Genomic DNA, 21,897 nt, shown 5'->3' with positions numbered 1-21,897 from the left:
GTGGCACGCGCCCCACGCATTAATATGCCGCGCACCCTTTGATACCGGACCGCGAGCGCCGGCTCTTAACGAGGGCCGAGCCTCGCTGGCGTGGCCTTGTTTAACACCGCAGCGCCGCTACCTCCGACCTTGCTTGTCGCTTCTGACGTCTTGGCATCAGAGAAGAATACTGCGTACAGGACTTGGACAAAAACACGGAAACACCAAGAACACTTTACGATGCCTAATACGGTGTAGGAAAACGGACGCTATTCAAAGCAGCTTCCACTTGTCTCGGAATGGTTAAATACCGCTCCTGTATGGTCTTCAAGGGAATTCTTATCCTATGTAGGATGTAGAATAATTATGTATGACAATTATGTGTCATTTATGATTGTTCAAAGCAAAGACCTGACAGAAAAATACGAAAAGACTTATTATAGATTAAAATGTAAATACCTCAATGTTCATGAACAGAAGATTGAAATAGTAAAAGAATTCAAACAGCTCGAAGAATGGATTAGTTGGAATGCTGGGGAAAGCAATGCAATCCAGAAAAAACAAACTTGAATTGGTCTTTCAACTAATAAAAAATACATACAACAAAAAATCCCTTTCTTGGGGGTTCAAATTTACACATTACAAAAAAAAAAAAAAAAGTTAAAATGTGTGGAAATCTTATGGGACTTAACTGCTAAGGTCATCAGTCCCTAAGCTCACACACTACTTAACCTAAATTATCCTAAGGACAAACACACACACACCCATGCCCGAGGGAGGACTCGAACCTCCGCCGGGGCCAGCCGCACAGTCCACGACTGCACCGCCTCAGACCGCTCGGCTAATCCCGCGCGGCTACACATTACAAGACAGTGATTAAGCCAGAAGCACTGTATGCAGTAGAAACACTACACATGAATTTCAAAGGCCAAATGGAGAAACTTGAGCTAAAGATAAAAAAAAAATTTAAGGAAAATCATAGGGCCAAAATTTCAAGGCAATAATATTACATACATCAAAAATGAAACTCTCTACAAGAAAATTGAAAAACTTTCAGATACTACGCGAAAAAGGAGAATAAATTTTTATGGTCATCTTCTCAGACTGGATTTCAACAGATTAACTAAACAAATCTTTGACTTTTTCCGTAACCGCAAAACGAAACCAAACAGGTTTAAAGAAACTGAGAAAGACCTAGTAGAATTAAAGATTTCAGAAAATTCACTTATTGATCGAACAGCTAAATTAAATACTAAAGATGAAAACATAAGGTTCAAAGACAAATCTACACAAAAGTCCAAACCCTTCAACTCGGAAGAAGAGAGGGGAAGAAGATCAGAAAGAATGAAGAAATACTGGGCCCTAAGGAAAGAACAACGCACAAAGAAATGATTGATCCAGCGTAGCCCAAAGAGGATGAAACGAGAGAAGAAGATTAAGTGAACACTTTAGAGATTTTGACACGTTAAGCCACAAAATTCGGAAGCGGCAGCAGTCGAACAAGGAGGCCGATGACCTGCGGAGGTTGCGCAGCGGCAGTCAGTACTCAAACAGTTCAACGACCAAGCAGATGGGCTGTCCTACCAAGGAGAACAACGACCAGCGCTGTTCGCACATCAGCCGCCAATGCTCCAGCAACTGTCATCATACTGAATTCGCGTGCGTGAGGTATCTGGCGATATGGAAGAGGACGATAGGGCAGTGCCCGACCACGCCACATAGAAGTAAAACAATGAAAGCTGGTACGAGTGTCGACATTGGTCACGTTTCTGCCAACGTGAGAAGCATAGATCAACGAGCGAAGAGTGAGTCGCCACCCTAGAAACTTCGCGACGTGTGCGACGGGCATGAGGGGCCTTTTTAGGGGAGAAAGAAGAGACGAAGAAACGTCGCCTGGACGGACGGACCGATGTATGCGATTGCAGTCTTCCTCGGCGTATTCCACTGATGAATTCCTCTCGGGTTATCAGCCGAGTTGTGGCGTCATTTTGTCGCAACGTTTCAATGAGTTTCGTACCCATCATATTCTGGCGATAGTTAGTTAGTTGACTCACACTTCGCTGCAATGACTTAGCCGCTCCACTGATCGACAGAAGAAGATGTCGGCCCTGCACCAGTAGGTCAATGCAGAAGATGTCATCCCAAATGTTACCAGAAAGACGTTCGTGTGATGGTTACTCAGGTGGCTGGTGAGAACGAAGGGACTGCGAACTCACCAAATGGGTCACCTGTGTACCTAGAGGTTGATCAACTCCGCCAGAGAAGGCCGAACCTGAGGGTCGCTGGTTCGATTCCGGGACGGAGCACTCCGCGCCACCCGGTAGCCGCTCGTTAATAGCGAAACGAGTGAATTCACAAGAAGACCGCGCCGCCGCAGGGCTCACGGGTATGGTTCTGTAGGGAAGAATAGGCCGCCTGACGCTCGGCTGCAACACGAGCCGTCGCCGCATCAGCACTCCGTCTTCAGGTCACGAGTGGCCTACCGGGACCATCCGACCGCCGTGTCATCCTCAGTGGAGGATGCGGATAGGAGGGGCGAGGGGTCAGCACACCGCTCTCCCGGTCGTTATGATGGTATTCTTGACCGAAGCCGCTACTATCCGGTAGAGCAGCTCCTCAATTGGCATCACGAGCTTGAGTGCACCCCGAAAAATGGCAGCAGCGCATGGCGGCCTAGATGGTCACCCATCCAAGTGCCGACCACGCCCGACAGCGCTTAACTTCGGTGATCTCACGGAAACCGGTGTATCCACTGCGGCAAGACCGTTGCCTGTGTCGCCGCATCAGCGGTCGCCGGAATCAGCACGCTAGGACTCCGCTCCACACGGCTGCCGCGAGGGACTGAGCGAGTTAAAACACATTGTAATACTCTGTTTAAAGGGTCGTATGTGTCAGTAGATGGCTGACAGTGGTACCACCAATGTTTCACTCACACCTCACCCATTGAACCAATCGAAGAATCCACACCTCCGTCCACAAAGTGTCGCTTTGCCTCCTATCATCCCTGACAAAATAATGACATCTGCTCCCCTCTACCACTGACGCTCTATGTCTAGTGTCACAAAACCCCAACCCGATACATCTATGCTTCCTGCAAAATAGTGGCAAGATAAGGTAACGATAGTGGAGGTGGATCCGATCACGCACCCTTCTGTCCATAACAGATCAGAAAGGCTCACCTGTGTTGAGATCTGGCGACTGTGGCGGCCGGGGGTGAAGTGGCACTTGATCCTCCCGCTCACAACACCAGTACTGGACGATGCACGATGCATGCTGTGTGATTAGGGAACTTGTTGTCTTGGAATACACCATCATTACTGTGCAACAAGCACTGTACCCTGGGAAGGACGTAATCAGCCAAAATAGACACATAATCCTTCGCAGTAATGTGACCTTGCAGAGTAACCATGGGGCCCATGGAATACCATGAGACAGCTGCCAAAATCATCGCCAAACCCCCGCCATGTATCATTCTTGTGACGTAAACGACGCCAAAAGTATGAATTAGTGTAAAACAAGACTCGTCCGAGCGAATGACTTTCTTCTACTGCTCCACAGTCCAGAATTTTTGGGTTCAACACCGCGTTCTCCTGTTACGGACATTTCCATACCTGATGAGTGCTTTTCGAATTCCAGCTCGTCTTCCATTCCTAGATTATGGAGTTCCCTTCGTGATGTGTTGGTGCTGGGATGGTTTTCGAGTGCAACTTTCAATTTCGCAGTGACTATTGCAACTGTCATCTTCTTAATTTTTCTCACTATCCCCTTCAATGACCGTATGTCACGATGACTCTACACATAGTTTAGCCCGAGTTATGCCTTAACGGATGATGTTCCTTCTCTTTCCCTGTATCCGGTACAAATCTTCGATGCGGTACCTCTTCATCCATTTCGTCTCCCTTGCACATGGAGGAACCCACCAAACCAGCACCAATAATTTGCCCAAGTTCCAATTCACTTACCTCCCACATAATGCACTCACATCTACATGGAAACTGTTCTCTCGATGACTGACACTTGCTATGTACTGTGGACATTGCACACGTGCCGTTCCCGGCCATGTACAACATCACAACCCGCAGTCTTGGGTAGAACCTACATTTAAGTTCAAGCATAATTTCTGGTAGACTTCCATACTTTTGTCTAGCCCCATAGTGATTCCGTGTAACGAATCTCTTATTCCAGTATTAATTTTCACAACGCTGTGGACTGTGGCTTTTTTGTGGCTAATTGGCAGATTAAGAGTGCCGGAAAGGGACCTGCCCAGTGATTTTGCTTTCGGAGGCAATGCTCCTAAAAAAAAGTTCAAATGTGTGTGAAATATTATGGGACTTAACTACTAAGGTCATCAGTCCCTAAGCTTACACACTGCTTAACCTAAATTATTCTAAGGACAAACACACACACCTATGCCTGAGGGAGGACTCGAACCTCCGCCGGGACCAGCCGCACAGTCCATGACTGCACCGCCTCAGACCGCTCGGCTAATCCCGCGCGGCTAATGGTCTTAAAACTGTGCTGTCCGGTGTGACAGCTTCACTTTGCCAGTATACTGTATTTTCCAAATTTATAAGCTCTCGCATGCCTCACAAGTCTAGCATTCCTGGTAGGTGGGACACCGCCATTGTAATTAATTTCCAAGGCCTCCTACCCTTTTCTTACAACAGGACTGAGTACATGAAACATGCGATTTCCGTAAATAGCCCTGAAAATGCGCCTCTTATAAAATGTTTTGACCGAAGAACAATTATTAACACTTTCTGGCCACGGTTTGGTTAAATTATTCAAGAATAGGAGTTGCTTTCATTGAGAAACGGAAAAGAAAAGAGAGCTCGAGCGAATATTTGAACGAATTTTAGCTGACGATTATATCCAATGTTTCCTTCTGTGATTGACGTGACCATCCTCTCTATGGAAGGACGGTGATTTGAATCGTCGTCTCCTGGGAAACGATTCCAGTGTCTAACCGTGAAAGGACCTCGCTCAGTACTTAACATATACAGGTTGAGTCACTAACTATTGCCACCTATAATAACTCCGAAAGTATGATAGTAGCCGAAAAGGTTGTGGGAAAAATGTTGCATGGGACAACGGGGGCCATTATATGTCGGTTTTCTGTTGCTAGGTGGGGTCGCCTCAGAGATTTGAAGGTCAACTTTGCTTTTTTAAATGGGATCCTACAGTTTGGTATTTATTTGCTGATAGCGGCTAAAGAGACGAATCCAATGGTGTGTAACAGTAAGGTCTTTGAAGGTCAACGAACGTCACAAAGGTGCCGCGAACGTTCATTCGCAGAAGGTCTTCGAAATGATGACCATTGGTATCAATGAAATGCTGCAATCTTCTTATCATGGATTGAGTGGTATTCCTTATTTCTTCGGCACTTACCGAAGCACATGCTTTGACAAAGCTCTCTCGAATATCGTGCAAACAGTAAACATTCACCGCATACGGCGTATCCATCTAACGTGCCATTAACATGTAAAAACCATTCGACGGTTTCGCAATACAACACGAATAGGAACGGTAAGACTGGTATCGTCGCATCAAGCGAATGTGAGTGATACATTCCTTCTAAGAACAAGCCGATATGCTTCTCATTTACGGAGAATGGCAACGAAATTCAGAGAGAGCCAGAGACTTATACGCTGTGAGATATCCTCAACGTACTCAACCTACACGTCGTACATTTAAATACGTGTATGATAAATTGAGAACAACTGGATCTTTAACGCAACGTAGACATATTCAGCAAAGGAAAGTTACTAAGGAGGAAACGGAAATTGCTACTCTTTCCACTGTGGCTAGAGATCCTTGTGTTAGTTCGCGTCAAATCGCAAGGGAATATGGCATGAGCCAGAGTAGAGTTGTTAATGTTCTGCACCGTTATAAATATCATCCTTACCATGCCAGCGCAGTGAATTCTGCTGATGGGCTCAATTTCAGATTCAGAGGGATGACACATTTATTAATTTGATTTTATTTACTGACGAGACTACATTCATGAACCATGGAATTGTTAATCTGCGTAAAATGCATTATTAGTCAACTGAAAATCCATGTTGGCTGCGGAGAGTTGCACACCGAAAACCGTGGTCGGTGAATGTATGGTGTGGCATTCTGGAGGACAGAGGCCCATATTTCATCGAAGGAAATCTTAATGGTAGGAAGTACACCACATTCCCGCAAGAAACATTAGGTCTGTTATTGGAAGAAATACCTTTAGGAACAAGGAACAGAATATGGTATAAAAATGCGATGGGTGTCCGGCACATTTTTCGCTGATGGCTAGAAAAGAGTTGCAGAGACAATTCCCAAAATCTTTGAATTGGACGCGGAGGAGATGTGTCGTGGCAGGCTCGTTCGCCAGACTTGACGCCTCTGGACTTTTTTCTTGTGGGGATTCGTAAAAGACATTGTTTATGAAGACGTCCCAGCTACACCTGGGGATATGGTAGAGAGATTTGTCAGAGCATGTGCTTGGATAAATGCCGATGTGATAAGGAATACCACTCAATCCATGATAAGAATATTGCAGCACTGCGTTGATACCAATGGTCATCACTTCGAACACCTGTAAATGAACATTTATGCCACCTCTATCACCTTAGTTGACCTTCAAAGACCTTACTGTTACACATCATTGGATTCGTCTCGATAACCGCTATCAGAAAATAATTACCCAACTGTAGCATCCCATTAAAAAAAAAAAAAACAAAAAACAAAATTGATGTGGTGTTACCGCCAGACACCACACTTGCTAGGTGGTAGCCTTTAAATCGGCCGCGGTCCGTTAGTATACGTTGGACCCGCGTGTCGCCACTGTCAGTGATTGCAGACCGAGCGCCACCACACGGCAGGTCTAGAGAGACTTACTAGCACTCTCCCCAGTTGTACAGCCGACTTTGCTAGCGATGCTACACTGACAAATATGCTCTCATTTGCCGAGACGATAGTTAGCATAGCCTTCAGCTACGTCATTTGCTACGACCTAGCAAGGCGCCATTACCAGTTATATTGAGCTTCTTATTAATGTATCATCAAGAGCGATGTTCTACAATTATGGATTAAAGTTAAGTATTACAGCAACTGCGTCCGTTTTTCTAAGTTCTCATTTCCTTGTAATGTTCCAGACCTCACGCCAGTCTGCGTGAAATTAAACGCGTGCATTTCGGCCTCCTCTAGCAACACGGTGTTGGCTCTTCTGCCAACACAGCACATGGCGACGAGTCTGAAAAGAGTCTAAAAAGGGTCTTCTTCTTTATGCTTGCTTAAATTACTTGTGTCATGGCTTCGCCACAATCTCCAGATATACTGTCCGAATTTTATCGCTTGCAGAATCAGCAGACGCAGGCCTTATTGGATGCCCTTGGACAGCTCGTCCAGGGTCAACGTGCGATGCAAAATGATGCGGCAGCCGCTGCTCCACCGCTACCGCAGCCACAACACGCAGTTGCACCACCTTTTTGTCCTTTTGATACGGCACTGGAAAGCTGGACGGAGTGGTCACGCCAATTTGGATTCCATCTCGCCGCCTACAGTATCCAAGGTAATGAGCGGCAGCCTTTTTTGCTTTCTTGCGTCAGCGTATCCATGTACCGAGTGATAGTGAAATTATTTCCTCGACGCGACGTAGCAACTCTGTCCTACGAAGAATTTTTGTCGGCATTAGATGCATATTTCAAAGAATCTGTCAATGTAGTTGCAAAAAGGTATACTTTCTTTCGTACCAAACGTACGGCCGGTCAGACTAATCGGGAGTGGGTTGCAACTTTGCAAGGCCTTCCTAGGGATTGTGCTTTTGAGTGTGAATGTGGACTCCCTTATTCAGATACTATGGTGCGTGATTCAATTGTACAGAACGTTTCTGATGTTCGTATAGGGGAACAGATTTTGAAACTAGTCAATCCCTCCCTTCAACAAGTGATAGACATATTGGATAGGCAAGACACACTTGACTTTGCTCAGGAATCATTTGAAACTTCGCCAGCCGTGTGTCACATTAACCGGCCCACCGGGCGCGCGGCACGGAACAGTAAACAGCCCTCGCACCCATCCGTGCAGCTGCCGCCAAGCTCTCCGCTACGTATGCCGCGCAAGCAAGCAAATGCTGTGCTAAAATCATGTCCGCGGTGTGCAACTAGACATTCGCGTGACAATTGCCGGTCACGCCAAGCTATTTGCTTTTTCTGTAATAAAAAAGGACATGTTCAGAGTCTTTGCCAGAAAAAGCTCAGATCGGACACTCCCAACCATTCCAGGCCCTTTGCTTCGCGCTGGAATCGAACCAAGATTACTCGGGCTCGTGAGCCTTCGCCCATGGACATTCATGTAGTTAATTCCACTTCGCCCAGTCCCACTCTCTCTAACTGTGACTGTGTTCGTCCCACAAAAAGTGTGCGTCGACGTAGCCGGAAATCCCGTCAAGTCGAGAGTGATTCTGTACCAGTGTCAGTTCACGTTGCACGAGACAGTCGCTCTTGTCGTCAGCAGGACAATAAACTTTTTGTAGGTTTGGACATTAATGGCCACATGATACCATTACAGCTCGATACCGGAGCTGCAGTTTCATTACAAACAACTGGGCACACCTCCCTTGTGTGCCGCAAATGTTAAGTTAACTAGCTATTCCGGTCAGAATATCCCTGTGTTCGGACAGTGCAGCCTTCTTGCAACATACAAGGGACAAACAAAACTTGTGTCATTTTACGTACTTCGTTCTTCTGCTGCAGTGAACTTGTTTCGTTTAGATTTATTTCAGTTGTTTAACTTGTCTATAGTCAATCAGGTCCTATCAGTGAACCAGACTGTGCCTTCAGCCAGTGTTTCTCGTCTATGTGAAGAATTTGCCGACATTTTTGCACCGGGCCCTGGTTGCGCTAAGAACTATGAAGCCCATTTGGAACTGAAAGCAAACGCGCAACCGAAATTTTTCCCAGCGCACAATGTTCCCCACACATTGCGTGATGAGGTCGCAAGAACATTACACGTTTTGGAATCACAAGGTGTGATTGAACGTGTGCAGGCTTCTCTCTGGGCCTCACCCTTAGTAATTTTGCCACAACCTTCCGGAAAATTCAGACTTTGTGTGGACTTCAAAGCTATGGTGAATCCACAACTAGTGATTGCAACTTTTCCTTTACCCCACCCGGAAGATCTTTTTAACAAACTGTGCCCGGGTAAATATTTTTCGAAGTTGGACCTAGCAGATGCGTACTTGCAAATACCAGTAGACGACGAATCCCATCGCGTCTTGGTGGTTAACACGCATCTTGGTTTGTATCGATTCAAAAGACTGCCATTCGGGTGTGCATCCGCCCCTGCATTGTTTCACCAATATTTACAAACTGTTTGTGCATCGGTCCCTACTGCAGCAAACTATCTAGACGATATTGTGATCTCCGGAAAGACAAGAAGAACATTTAGCCAATCTCCGAACATTATTTCAGGTCTTGCGACAAAATGGTCTTCGCTTGCGGCAGGACAAATGTGTGTTTTTTGCTCGTGACTTGCCCTATCTGGGACATGTCATCAATGCCCAAGGCATACATCCCAGTCCCGAGCACCTCCGTGCCATACAAGACTTGCCTTCGCCGCAGAATTTGAAGCAGCTACAGAGTGTGCTGGGAAAAATGAATTACTATAAGAAATATGTGCGCAACGCCTCTTCCATTTCAGCTCCGCTTCATCGCTTACGCCGTAAAGGTGTTCCGTTCGTCTGGACGACGGAATGCGAACGCGCCTTTCGCCAGTTGAAATCGGCGTTGCTTTCCAATACTTGCCTTACGCCATTCGATCCCCAGAAACCCCTTTTGTTGATGGTAGATGCATCGGATTTCGGGATCGGTGCTGTGCTTGCGCACAAAGATGGATCGCATGATCGCCCTATTGCCTTTGCGTCCAAATTGCTCTCGTCTGCGCGAAGAAATTATTCACAGATAGAGAAAGAAGCTTTGGCTCTCGTGTTTGGTGTTACCAAGTTTCATGATTTCTTGTATGGTCGTCACTTTACCATCATCACGGACAACAAACCTTTGACATCGCTTTTTCATCCGAACAAGCCTGTACCTCCACGTACAACGCAGAAATTCATTCGCTGGTCTATTTTCCTCTCGCAGTACCGCTACGATATTTTGTATCGGTCCACTGCTAAGGACGGAAACGCCGATGCGTTGTCCCGTTTGCCTGTTGCTGAGGATAGAGCATTCGATTCTTCCGAACTTGCTTGCATGTTCATTGACTCGGAAACCGATGACGTGGTCGAATCGTTTTCGATTGATTCTCGTCGTGTAGCTACGGCCACAGCTGCTGACACTGTCCTTGCTACCATTCTGCGTTTTGTTGCTACGCAATGGCCCTTGTCAACGTCACGGATCGAGGATCCGTTGGTTCGCCGATGTTTTGCTCACAAGGAGAGACTTTTTGTTCGACGTGGTGTTTTGCTTTTGCATTCTGATAATGATCAGTCCAGCGTCGTGGTCCCACGTTCGTTACATTCCTCTGTGTTACGGCTTCTCCACCAAGGACATTGGGGTATAGTGCGAACGAAACAACTTGCTCGTCAGCACTGTACTTGGTTCGGAATCGATGCTGCGATTACGAATATATGCTCTTCTTGCATGGCGTGTGCCGAACAACAATCCGCACCATCGCGGAAATTCTTTGCATGGCCAAAAGCCACTTACCCTTGGCACCGCTTACACATTGATTTTGCTGGTCCATTCTGGAATGCTCGATGGTTGTTTGTGGTTGATTCATTCAGTAATTTTCCTTTTGTTGTCAAGATGCCTTCCACGACGTCATCTGCCACCATCCAAGCGTTATCTGCTATCTTTTGTATTGAAGGTCTTCCACAGACTATTGTTTCCGACAATGGCCCACAATTCATGTCCGCAGAATTTCAGTCATTCTGCCAGGCCAATGGTATTCAACATCTGACATCCGCGCCGTTTTCACCTCACTCAAACGGTGCCGCTGAACGACTGGTCCGGACTTTCAAGTCACAGATGTTGAAGCTGAAAGAGTCGCATTCTAGGGAGGACGCGTTATTGCTCTTCTTGTCCTCGTATCGCTCTCAGCCCCAAGATGGTCGCTCGCCGGCTGAGTTGTTGCACGGTCGTCCTCTTCGAACCTTGATGTCTTTGCTACATCCGCCGCATCAGGTTCCTGTGCAGCGGCAGCCACCTGCTTTTGCTCCAGGCGACGTTGTATACTATCGCCACTATCGCGGTTCACGGCGTTGGCTCGCAGGGCGCATTCTTCGCTGCCTCTGCCGCGCTATGTATCTGGTTTTGGGGCCTCTGGTGAGGTGCGTCGGCATCTCAATCAGCTGCGCCTCTGTCGTCGCACGGGTTCTGCCGCTCCCCGTCTGCTTTCAGCGACGGTGCCGTCCGGTCAGCGCCCTGGGGACCCATCTACTGGCTCGCCTCATCCCCAGGTGTTACCGACGATGCCTTCCATTTTGCCCCATGGCGACGCGCCGCCGCCGCCGCCGCCGCCGCCGCCGCCGGTCCTCCCGCCGGCGACGCCCGCAGTGGACGCGTCGCTGCAGCCGCCGGGCGCCTCCCTGGGTCACGCGCCGCCGATCGCTTCCCGTGACCAGCTGTCCTCCGACATGGAACTCTTGCCCGCTCCGGACCAGATGTCGTCTTCGCCCGTCGGGTGCACCGCCCCGATGGAGGTCGACCCTTCGGCCCCTTCTGTCTCTCTAAGGGCGCATACACCGCATGTTGGCGTGCACCCTGGACTACGTTTTCAGGCGTTACCTAGCTCCCCTCGGACCGAATGGCCGGGTGCGGGTGGCACAGCCTTGCCTGTTGTTAGACTCCCCACCTCGTCGCATACGTTAACATGGGGTCCTCCCCACGGCGGGCGGAAGCCTTATATCACAACTGTACGCCGATTTGCGGGGGAGGAATGTGGTGTCACCGCCAGACACCACACTTGCTAGGTGGTAGCCTTTAAATCGGCCGCGGTCCGGTAGTATACGTCGGACCCGCGTGTCGCCACTGTCAGTGATTGCAGACCGAGCGCCACCACACGGCAGGTCTAGAGAGACTTACTAGCACTCTCCCCAGTTGTACAGCCGACTTTGCTAGCGATGCTACACTGACAAATACGCTCTCATTTGCCGAGACGATAGTTAGCATAGCCTTCAGCTACGTCATTTGCTACGACCTAGCAAGGCGCCATTACCAGTTATATTGAGCTTCTTATTAATGTATCATCAAGAGCGATGTTCTACAATCATGGATTAAAGTTAAGTATTACAGCAACTGCGTCCGTTTTTCTAAGTTCTCATTTCCTTGTAATGTTCCAGACCTCACGCCAGTCTGCGTGAAATTAAACGCGTGCATTTCGGCCTCCTCTAGCAACACGGTGTTGGTTCTTCTGCCAACACAGCAGTTGAACTTCATGTCTCTGAAGTGAATCGCCATAGCAACAAAAAACCAACGTCATATTATGGTCCCCGTTGTCCTATGTAACCATTGTCCCACAAACGGTTCAGCTCCATTCATTCTTTAGGAGTTATTCTTGGTGGCAATAGTTAGTGACTCGCCTGTATATAGGCTACCATGTAGTATGTAGTAAACATAAGCGCAGTAGCGAGTATTGATTTTAAACTCAAGCTCATTCAAACATTTTAAGGTCTATATTTTGTTCGCTGTTGCATTGTTGGTACTTACCCCTTAAGATTGTGTCTGATTTTATACTTAAGGTGGTAGCATAAATTTAATTTTTGTCTTATATGGTAAGAAAATCACTGTGTTGAACAAAGACCTTTCAATGGTTCAAATGGCTCTGAGCACTATGGGACTTAACTTCTAAGGTCATCAGTCCCCTAGAACTTAGAACTACTTAAACGTAACTAACCTAAGGATATCAAACACATCCTTGCCCGAGGCAGGATTCGAACCTGCGACCGTAGTGGCCGCGCGGTTCCAGACTGTAGCACCTAGAACCGCTCGGCCACCCCGGCCGGCGACCTTTAAATAAAAAAATAAACAATGTCTTGAGATAAAGCGCGTATGGACACCATTTTTCTGATACCATGATATCGCTACAATTTTCAGTATTTCTATCGATTCCAAATCTCGTTTCCAATCTGATATCCGAACGGACCTTATTAAGACCGTTTGTGTATTAGATTTCTGATGTACCACTTACGCAATTAACCACGGAATCACACGCAGAAGACGTATTGATTTTGCAAAATTTAAAGAGCATCATGAAAACAGTTCAAACATTACAGCCTGAGACGCTCTGTGTTACCATTTGCTGTCTGTCTACGTCCGTATGATGGATACCACGCTGATGTCTGCGTATTTATATCACCTTCTCATGACTTTCTTTATCCTTCTGCCGCTGCCCTCACAGAAGCAGATATTCCATCAGAATTGCTCCCCTGACCACATTACGACTTCACAACACTTTTTCCTCTGTTTTGTTTATACGCCATCCGCAGATATTGCCATGCTAAATTATACGAGTTACACAGAATCACTTCTTCCCTCGTCCACCGACAAAAAGCGCTTTGATAAATAGCGCAATTTTTATAGGTATCAGGCGACAAAACGCGTTGTTTCAAAAGATCAGCAGAATAAATTATCTGCGTTGTTTTGCATTGCGCGTGGTCTCATTGACGTTCTTTCATGCTCTAGTAAATACGAGCTCTGAATAGGGGGCTTATTTTGTTTGGAAAATTCGATTTTAATTCCATTTATACCGGATAAACCGGTTTGCATTCGTGCTTTATCGGAAGTCCATCATCCGGTGGAGTGGCTGTTCCGCGGGCGCGATACAACAAGGAGCGCTGTTTCTGCTGTCCTGTTCGCTTTCACTGCTCCGATTCAACGTAGGCCATCGCTGTTTTCTCCCACTGCAAGCCACGTTCAAAGCAAATGATAAATAAAGAACACGCCGCCAATCTAGTTTGTCTGTGTGTCCAGTTACGGTGTAGATTATAGTCTGCACTACTTGAGTTTGCTTCAATGCGTCAAGTACGCTTTCTTCCATAGGAGCAGGTGAAGCACATTCGTTAACGTTTCCTTGCCCTCCGTAAAATTATTTACTAGTATTCAACATGAATCAGGATGAATTCAAGTTGTTGATGTTATCAATTGTCATTTTTTCTTACTATACCTAAATCCATACCAATGTAACTCGATTACCGTTACATTCTAAACAATAAAGCCAATTACCTTCAAATTCAAACATGGCTCTGAGCACTATGGGACTCAACTGCTGAGCTCATAAGTCCCCTAGAACTTAGAACTACTTAAACCTAAGTAACCTAAGGACATCACACACATCCATGCCCGAGGCAGGATTCGAACCCGCGACCGTAGCGATCGCGCGGTTCCGGACTGTAGCGCCTAGAACCGCTTGGCCACTCCGGCCGGCCCTTCAAATTCCCTTCGACATGATACGCCAGTGGATATTAAGCTAAAACCGTCATCAAGCCGAAGATTAGTTTGAACACCGCACTGCTTCGCTATATATCTATATTACTACGCAAGTATTCCAGATCCTATGGACAGTTGCCGGTTGCCTATCTGGAGGCTTTCGGGGGCGAAAAAAGATACTTTCAATATTTTACGTAATTATTGGACGAATTACAAAATGTAAATCGGTGTCATAATCTACTCATTATGAGTTTGAATCTTCTGTTTACATCATTTCGATTTGCAGCTCCTTGTATTGGCCGTGTTTGCAGTTAAAATTGTTGGATGTGTGGTCCGCCAGTTATGCAGTACACCGTTGTTCTCAGTGCCCAAACATGTTTCGGCACCACTGTGTCATCAGTGGGCTTTCGTTTTTATTTATTTTGCAATGTGAACATTTTTGTTAAATGATTGTAAAATTATGTGCATTTTTAGTTCAAACAACAAATCGTTTCTTTTTGTAAATATCTTTACAATTGGTGTGCATGAATTTTCTGGATCACTTGTGAGTTAATTACTACAGGTAGCTTGTCATCTGCAACCAAACGATGTCGATGAAAAAGTTTTTTGCTGGAAGTTAACCTATCTTCTAGAATGTAATTGAGTTTTCGCGATGTCTTCGCGCCCATATTCGTTTTTACTTACGTTTTCGTGTGGGAAGCACTTCCATTCTCCGCATCATGAGGAGGTGTTGTCATGCACACGTAACTATAACAAGTATTTTCCACAAATAACGCAGTAAAGCACTTTTCACTTCACTTCTGTTTACAGTTTAACACAATAAGACAACTAAATTAGTCAGAAAAGCTGTATCTGTTTTGAGGTAACGTAACTAACGGAGAGCATATACCCCTACTTTGTTCATCCAGTATTCAGAAATAAGAGCACTCACTGACATCCAACAAACTTTACACTTCACGCAACTTTTTCCCGTTTCCTCCCGATACAAAGTAATGAAAAGAAAAAGTTTATCTCCTACTACTTTTTTACTGTCCACACAGTAAAACTTCAGCCGCAGGTAGGTCGCTTTAACGTGTTACTTGTTTAGTACCGTCTCCATTCGCAGCAAAATACGCAATTTGCAGACAGTGTCCACAATCTATCATTGAATGTACCTCGCAATTTGTACCATTATACGATACATGATTTAGTACATATGACGTCTTAAACGTTTAGATGCTTGAAAAACTTGCTTTTACTTAAAATTATGTGCAAATTTCAAAGACTATATTCATCCAGCGTTCCACAGTGAGAGCACTTCGCAACATTCAGCATAATTTCCAACCTTTTCTAAACAGTTTCAGGCTCACATATTAACGTCATACATTTAATACAGTAGGTCATCTTAATCAGACGTTTGACGCTATTATAGATGGGGTTTCGATTCTTTAAAGACTCAGGGGTTTCCTGGTCCTATTATAGAAGGTGATATGCTCGTGGTCTCCTCTGTGGCGAAATGGTTACAGGGGAACCTCTATATTAAACTAGATATTGTATCACACGGTAATTTATGAATTTCCCACATTTATAAATAATGGGTGGGGGCGAAAGACATGGTAAGCGACAGAAAACGTCCACGGACAATTTGAGTACAGAACTCTTAACCAATGGATTTGTAGTTTTGAGCTTACCAGCTTTGTCACAGGACCACAATTACCATGCATCATTTTCGTTTTACTTTGATGCCTTTCTATAACAATAGTTTTCTTTACGTACCCTTAACGGCATTCCAGGTATCTCTTTCCACACAAAACAATTAACGTTATGAACACTGGTCGACGATGAATCTCCATCAGGCCACTGTCAGCCTTGTGTTCTCTTTTACTGTTTACTTTACACTCACTTACCGCTGATCTGGTTCGGCTTGGCTCAGTATCCTAAATTGTTTTTGACCCGTCAGGCCACCGCTGTTATTATGCTGAAAAGAAAGCACTCCGTCTTCAGGATGCGGATAGGAGTTATGATGGTTTTCTTTGACCAGAGCCGCTACTATTCGGTCGAGTAGCTCCTCAATTGGCATCACGAGGCTGAGTGCACCCCGAAAAATGGCAACATTGCATGGCGATGGCGACCTGGATGGTCACCGATCAAAGTGCTGGCCATGACAGACAGCGCTTAACTTACGTGGTCTCTCGGGAACCGGTGTATCCACAGCGGCAAGGCCGTTGCCTTATTACGCTAAAGGTATGTCTGGAAGACTACGAATACTTTCATTGTTGCTACCACTCATTTTTGTAGCGCTTATTGTTAATTTCAGTAATTTTGTTCTGAGCACTATTGCTGCGTTATTCGAACAACAAAGAAGCTAAATCAGCGTTTAAAGTACCGGCACCCTGAGGTATTATTTGACGGACTACATGTACAAGATGCACCACAGTTAAAAATGGAAACTGCTCCGCAGAAAATATATATCAACAGAAGCAAAAAGGTTTGAGTAAACGCTGGCCCGCATACTAAGCGTGTGTGAGATAAATCAAATGTATGGTTAAGAGCCGCCTCGTAACTTCTGTAACAGATATTTACTACCGTAGCTAACACGTATAGATTTCAAATGTAAAAGCTCCCATTTAATTGGGCTTAAATTTCACCCATGGCCTACGTTAGCAAGAAATATAATACTATTTCGGCAGGCAACATGTTCTGATTTAGTGTTCACTCGTATGTGCTAAAGGAGTTATTCCACGCATCGTTTCCGCATTTGGACAGCTCTGCAGTGTGATACGAACTATTTTAAACTACACCGAATCATCTCGCATATCTTGACCAGACTCTTCTGCAGGTCTGAAGCTGCCGTATCAATACGACTCTTGTGCACTTCACTTCTGCGATGACTTCACACACAAAAAAGAGAATTAAGATCAGATTATGGGTGAAATTCAAGCTCAATCAGATTTAGAAGTTTTAGAAATGTTGACTAAGTAGGACAATATTACCTACAAAAATAAGTAGACGCTCGCAAACAAGCTCGAAGAAAGGCTACTTTGTGAACCCATGTTCTTTCTATTATCGTATAATTTCACACGCATCACAGGCCGCTATTAATTATGACACCATCTTTGTAGTCACCGCGGCATTTATTTAAATGTGTGTTCCAAGTAAAACTTATTTATTCATTTTTATTATTAAATTTACTCGTCTCGAGTGCAACCACAAGCGCCATTGTGCGACCTGTTCCATACTGTTCGCCTGTTTTATTTGCATAGTTAACGGGACGCTCTTCCAACTCCATGCAGGCGTTACCAGAGACCTCCATCTCTTCCAGTCCGTAGTCTACATCTACATTTATACTCCGCAAGCCACCCAACGGTGTGTGGCGGAAGGCACTTTACATGCCACTGTCATTACCTCCCTTTCCTGTTCCAGTCGCGTATGGTTCGCGGGAAGAACGACTGTCTGAAAGCCTCCGTGCGCGCTCGAATCTCTCTAATTTTACATTCGTGATCCCCTCGGGAGGTATAAGTAGGGGGAAGCAATACATTCGATACCTCATCCAGAAACTCACCCTCTCGAAACCTGGCGAGCAAGCTACACCGCGATGCAGAGCGCCTCTCTTGCAGAGTCTGCCACTTGAGTTTATTAAACATCTCCGTAACGCTATCACTGTTACAAAATAACCCTGTGACGAAACGCGCCGCTCTTCTTTGGATCTTCTCTATCTCCTCCGTCAACCCGATCTGGTACGGATCCCACACTGATGAGCAATACTCAAGTATAGGTCGAACGAGTGTTTTGTAAGCCACCTCCTTTGTTGATGGACTACATTTTCTAAGCATTCTCCCGATGAATCTCAACCTGGTACCCGCCTTACCAAGAATTAATTTTATATGATCATTCCACTTCAAATCGTTCTGCACGCATACTCCCAGATATTTTACAGAAGTAACTGCTACCAGTGTTTGTTCCCCTATCATATAATCATATAATAAAGGATCCTTCTTTCTATGTATTCGCAATACATTACATTTGTCTATGTTAAGGGACAGTTGCCACTCCCTGCACCAAGTGCCTATCCGCTGCAGATCTTCCTGCATTTCGCTACAATTTTCTAATGCTGCAACTTCTCTGTATGCTACAGCATCATCCGCGAAAAGCTGCATGGAACTTCCGACACTATCTACTAGGTCATTTATGTATGTTGTGAAAAGCAATGGTCCCATAACACTCTCCTGTGGCACGCCAGAGGTTACTTTAACGTCTGTAGACCTCTCTCCATTGATAACAACATGCTGTGTTCTGTTTGCTAAAAAGTCTTCAATCCAGCCACACAGCTGGTCTGATATTCCGTAGGCTCTTACTTTGTTTATCAGGCGACAGTGCAGAACTGTATCGAACGCCTTCCGGAAGTCAAGAAAAATAGCATCTACCTGGGAGCCTGTATCTAATATTTTCTGGGTCTCATGAACAAATAAAGCGAGTTGGGTCTCACACGATCGCTGTTTCCGGAATCCATGTTGATTCCTACATAGTAGATTCTGGGTTTCCAAAAACGACATGATACTCGAGCAAAAAACATGTCCTAAAATCTACAACGGATCGACGTCAGAGATATAGGTCTATAGTTTTGCGCATCTGCTCGACGACCCTTCTACCTGTGCTCTTTTCCAATCATGTGGAAACTTCCGTTCGTCTAGAGACTTGCAGTACACGGCTGTTAGAAGGGGGGCAACTTCTTTCGCGTACTCTGTGTAGAATCGAATAGGTATCCCGTCAGGTCCAGTGGACTTTCCTCTGTTGAGTGATTCCAGTTGCTGTTCTATTCCTTGGACACTTATTTCGATGTCAGCCATTTTTTCGTTTGTGCGAGGATTTAGAGAAGGAACTGCAGTGCGGTCTTCCTCTGTGAAACAGCTTTGGAAAAAGGTGTTTAGTATTTCAGCTTTACGCGTGTCATCCTCTGTTTCAATGCCATCATCATCCCGGAGTGTCTGGATATGCTGTTTCGAGCCACTTACTGATTTAACGTAAGACCAGAACTTCCTAGGATTTTCTGTCAAGTCGGTACATAGAATTTTACTTTCGAATTCACTGAACGCTTCACGCATAGCCCTCCTTCCGCTAACTTTGACACCGTTGAGCTTCTGTTTGTCTGAGATGTTTCGGCTGCGTTTAAACTTGGAGTGAAGCTCTCTTTGCTTTCGCAGTAGTTTCCTAACTTTGTTGTTGTACCACGGTGGGTTTTTCCCGTCCCTCAAAGTTTTACTCGGCACGTACCTGTCTAAAACGCATTTTACGATTGCCTTCAACTTTTTCCATAAACACTCAACATTGTCAGTGTCGGAACAGAAATTTTCGTTTTTATCTGTTAGGTAGTCTGAAATCTGCCTTCTATTACTCTTGCTAAACAGATAAACCTTCCTCCCTTTTTTTATATTCCTATTAACTTCCATATCCAGGGATGCTGCAACGGCCTTATGATCACTGATTCCCTGTTCTGCACATACAGAGTCGAAAAGTTCGGGTCTGTTTGTTATCAGTAGGTCCAAGGTGTTATCTCCACGAGTCGGTTCTCTGTTTAATTGCTCGAGGTAATTTTCGGATAGTGCACTCAGTATAATGTCACTGGATGCTCTGTCCCTACCACCCGTCCTAAACATCTGAGTGTCCCAGTCAATATCTGGTAATTTGAAATCTCCACCTAAGACTATAACATGCTGAGAAAATTTATGTGAAATGTATTCCAAATTTTCTCTCAGTTGTTCTGCCACTAATGCTGCTGAGTCGGGAGGTCGGTAAAAGGAGCCAATTATTAACCTAGCTCGGTTGTTGAGTGTAACCTCCACCCATAATAATTCACAGGAACTATCCACGTCTACTTCACTACAGGATAAACTACTACTAACAGCGACGAACACTCCACCACCGGTTGCATGCAATCTATCCCTTCTGAACACCGTCTGCACCTTTGTAAAAATTTCGGCAGAATTTATCTCTGGCTTCAGCCAGCTTTCTGTACCTGTAACGATTTCAGCTTCGGTGCTTTCTATCGGCGCTTGAAGTTCCGGTACTTTAGCAACGCAGCTTCGACAGTTGACAATTACAATACCGATTGCTGTTTGGTCCCCGCATGTCCTGACTTTGCCCCGCACCCGTTGAGGCTGTTGCCCTTTCTGTACTCGCCCAAGGCCATCTAACCTAAAAAACCGCCTAGCCCACGCCACACAACCCCTGCTACCCGTGTAGCCGCTTGTTGCGTGTAGTGGGCTCCTGACCTATCCAGCGGAACCCGAAACCCCACCACCCTATGGCGCATGTCGAGGAATCTGCAGCCCACACGGCCACAGAACCATCTCAGCCTCTGATTCAGACCCTCCACTCGGCTCTGTACCAAAGGTCCGCAGTCAGTCCTGTCGACGATGCTGCAGATGGTGAGCTCTGCTTTCATCCTGCTAGCGAGACTGGCAGTCTTCACCAAATCAGATAGCCGCCGGAAGCCAGGGAGGATTTCCTCCGATCCATAGCGACACACATCATTGGTGCCGACATGAGCAACCACCTGCAGATGGGTGCACCCTGTACCCTTCATGGCATCCGGAAGGACCCTTTCCACATCTGGAATGACTCCCCCCGGTATGCACACGGAGTGCACATTGGTTTTCTTCCCTCTCTTGCTGCCATTTCCCTAAGGGGCCCCATTACGCGCCTGACGTCGGAGCTCCCAACTACCAGTAAGCCCACCCTCTGCGACCGCCCGGATCTTGCAGACTGAGGGGCAACCTCTGGAACAGGACAAGCAGCCATGTCAGGCCGAAGATCAGTATCAGCCTGAGACAGAGCCTGAAAACGGTTCGTCAGATAAACTGGAGAGGCCTTCCGTTCATCCCTCCGGAATGTCTTTCGCCCCCTGCCACACCTTGAGACGACCTCCCACTCTAACACAGGTGAGGGATCAGCCTCAATGCGGGCAGTATCCCGGGCAACCACAGTCGTAGTCCGATCGGGGGATGCGTGGGACGAGCTGGCCGTCCCCGACAAACCCCCATCCGGACCCCCACAGTGATGCCCATTGGCAACAGCCTCAAGCTGTGTGACCGAAGCCAACACTGCCTGAAGCTGGGAGCGAAGGGATGCCAACTCAGCCTGCATCCGAACACAGCAGTTGCAGTCCCTATCCATGCTAAAAACTGTTTTGCAAAGAACGTCTGAACTAATCTACAGAGAGCGCAAACAAATCGACAAAATTTAAACGGCTATTAAAATACAAGATTGCCTAGTAAATGCAGTAATGCTGCTACATGCGCACTGCTGACACACTGCTCGGCGGCGGAAGGAGACTACGCGATTTTACACTATTCAGGTACTAAAACGCGATGCTACAACTCTCAAATACTATAATACGCCCGAAATTTATGAATTAAACAATGCAAGTACCAAAAACACGCAAAGAAATTAAGAATTAAACTATGTAACAAATGAGTGAGCTACGAGTATACGACTTGCTGCTGCAGCTGCTTATCCAACGGCGGCAGGGAGCAGT

The 21,897-nt window shown here is 46.0% G+C and overlaps 1 pseudogene; it reads right to left on the bottom strand.

Moving 5' to 3' along the window:
* Positions 1–2,632: 2,632 nt before the first annotated feature.
* LOC126196532 (5S ribosomal RNA) lies at positions 2,633–2,750 on the bottom strand (annotated as a pseudogene).
* Positions 2,751–21,897: the final 19,147 nt, after the last annotated feature.

This window comes from Schistocerca nitens, chromosome 7 (assembly GCF_023898315.1).
Source record: "Schistocerca nitens isolate TAMUIC-IGC-003100 chromosome 7, iqSchNite1.1, whole genome shotgun sequence".
NCBI classification, from domain to species: Eukaryota; Metazoa; Arthropoda; class Insecta; order Orthoptera; family Acrididae; genus Schistocerca; species Schistocerca nitens.
The sequence above is the reverse complement of the archived record's forward strand: the minus strand, read 5'-3'. Positions and strand labels throughout refer to the sequence as shown.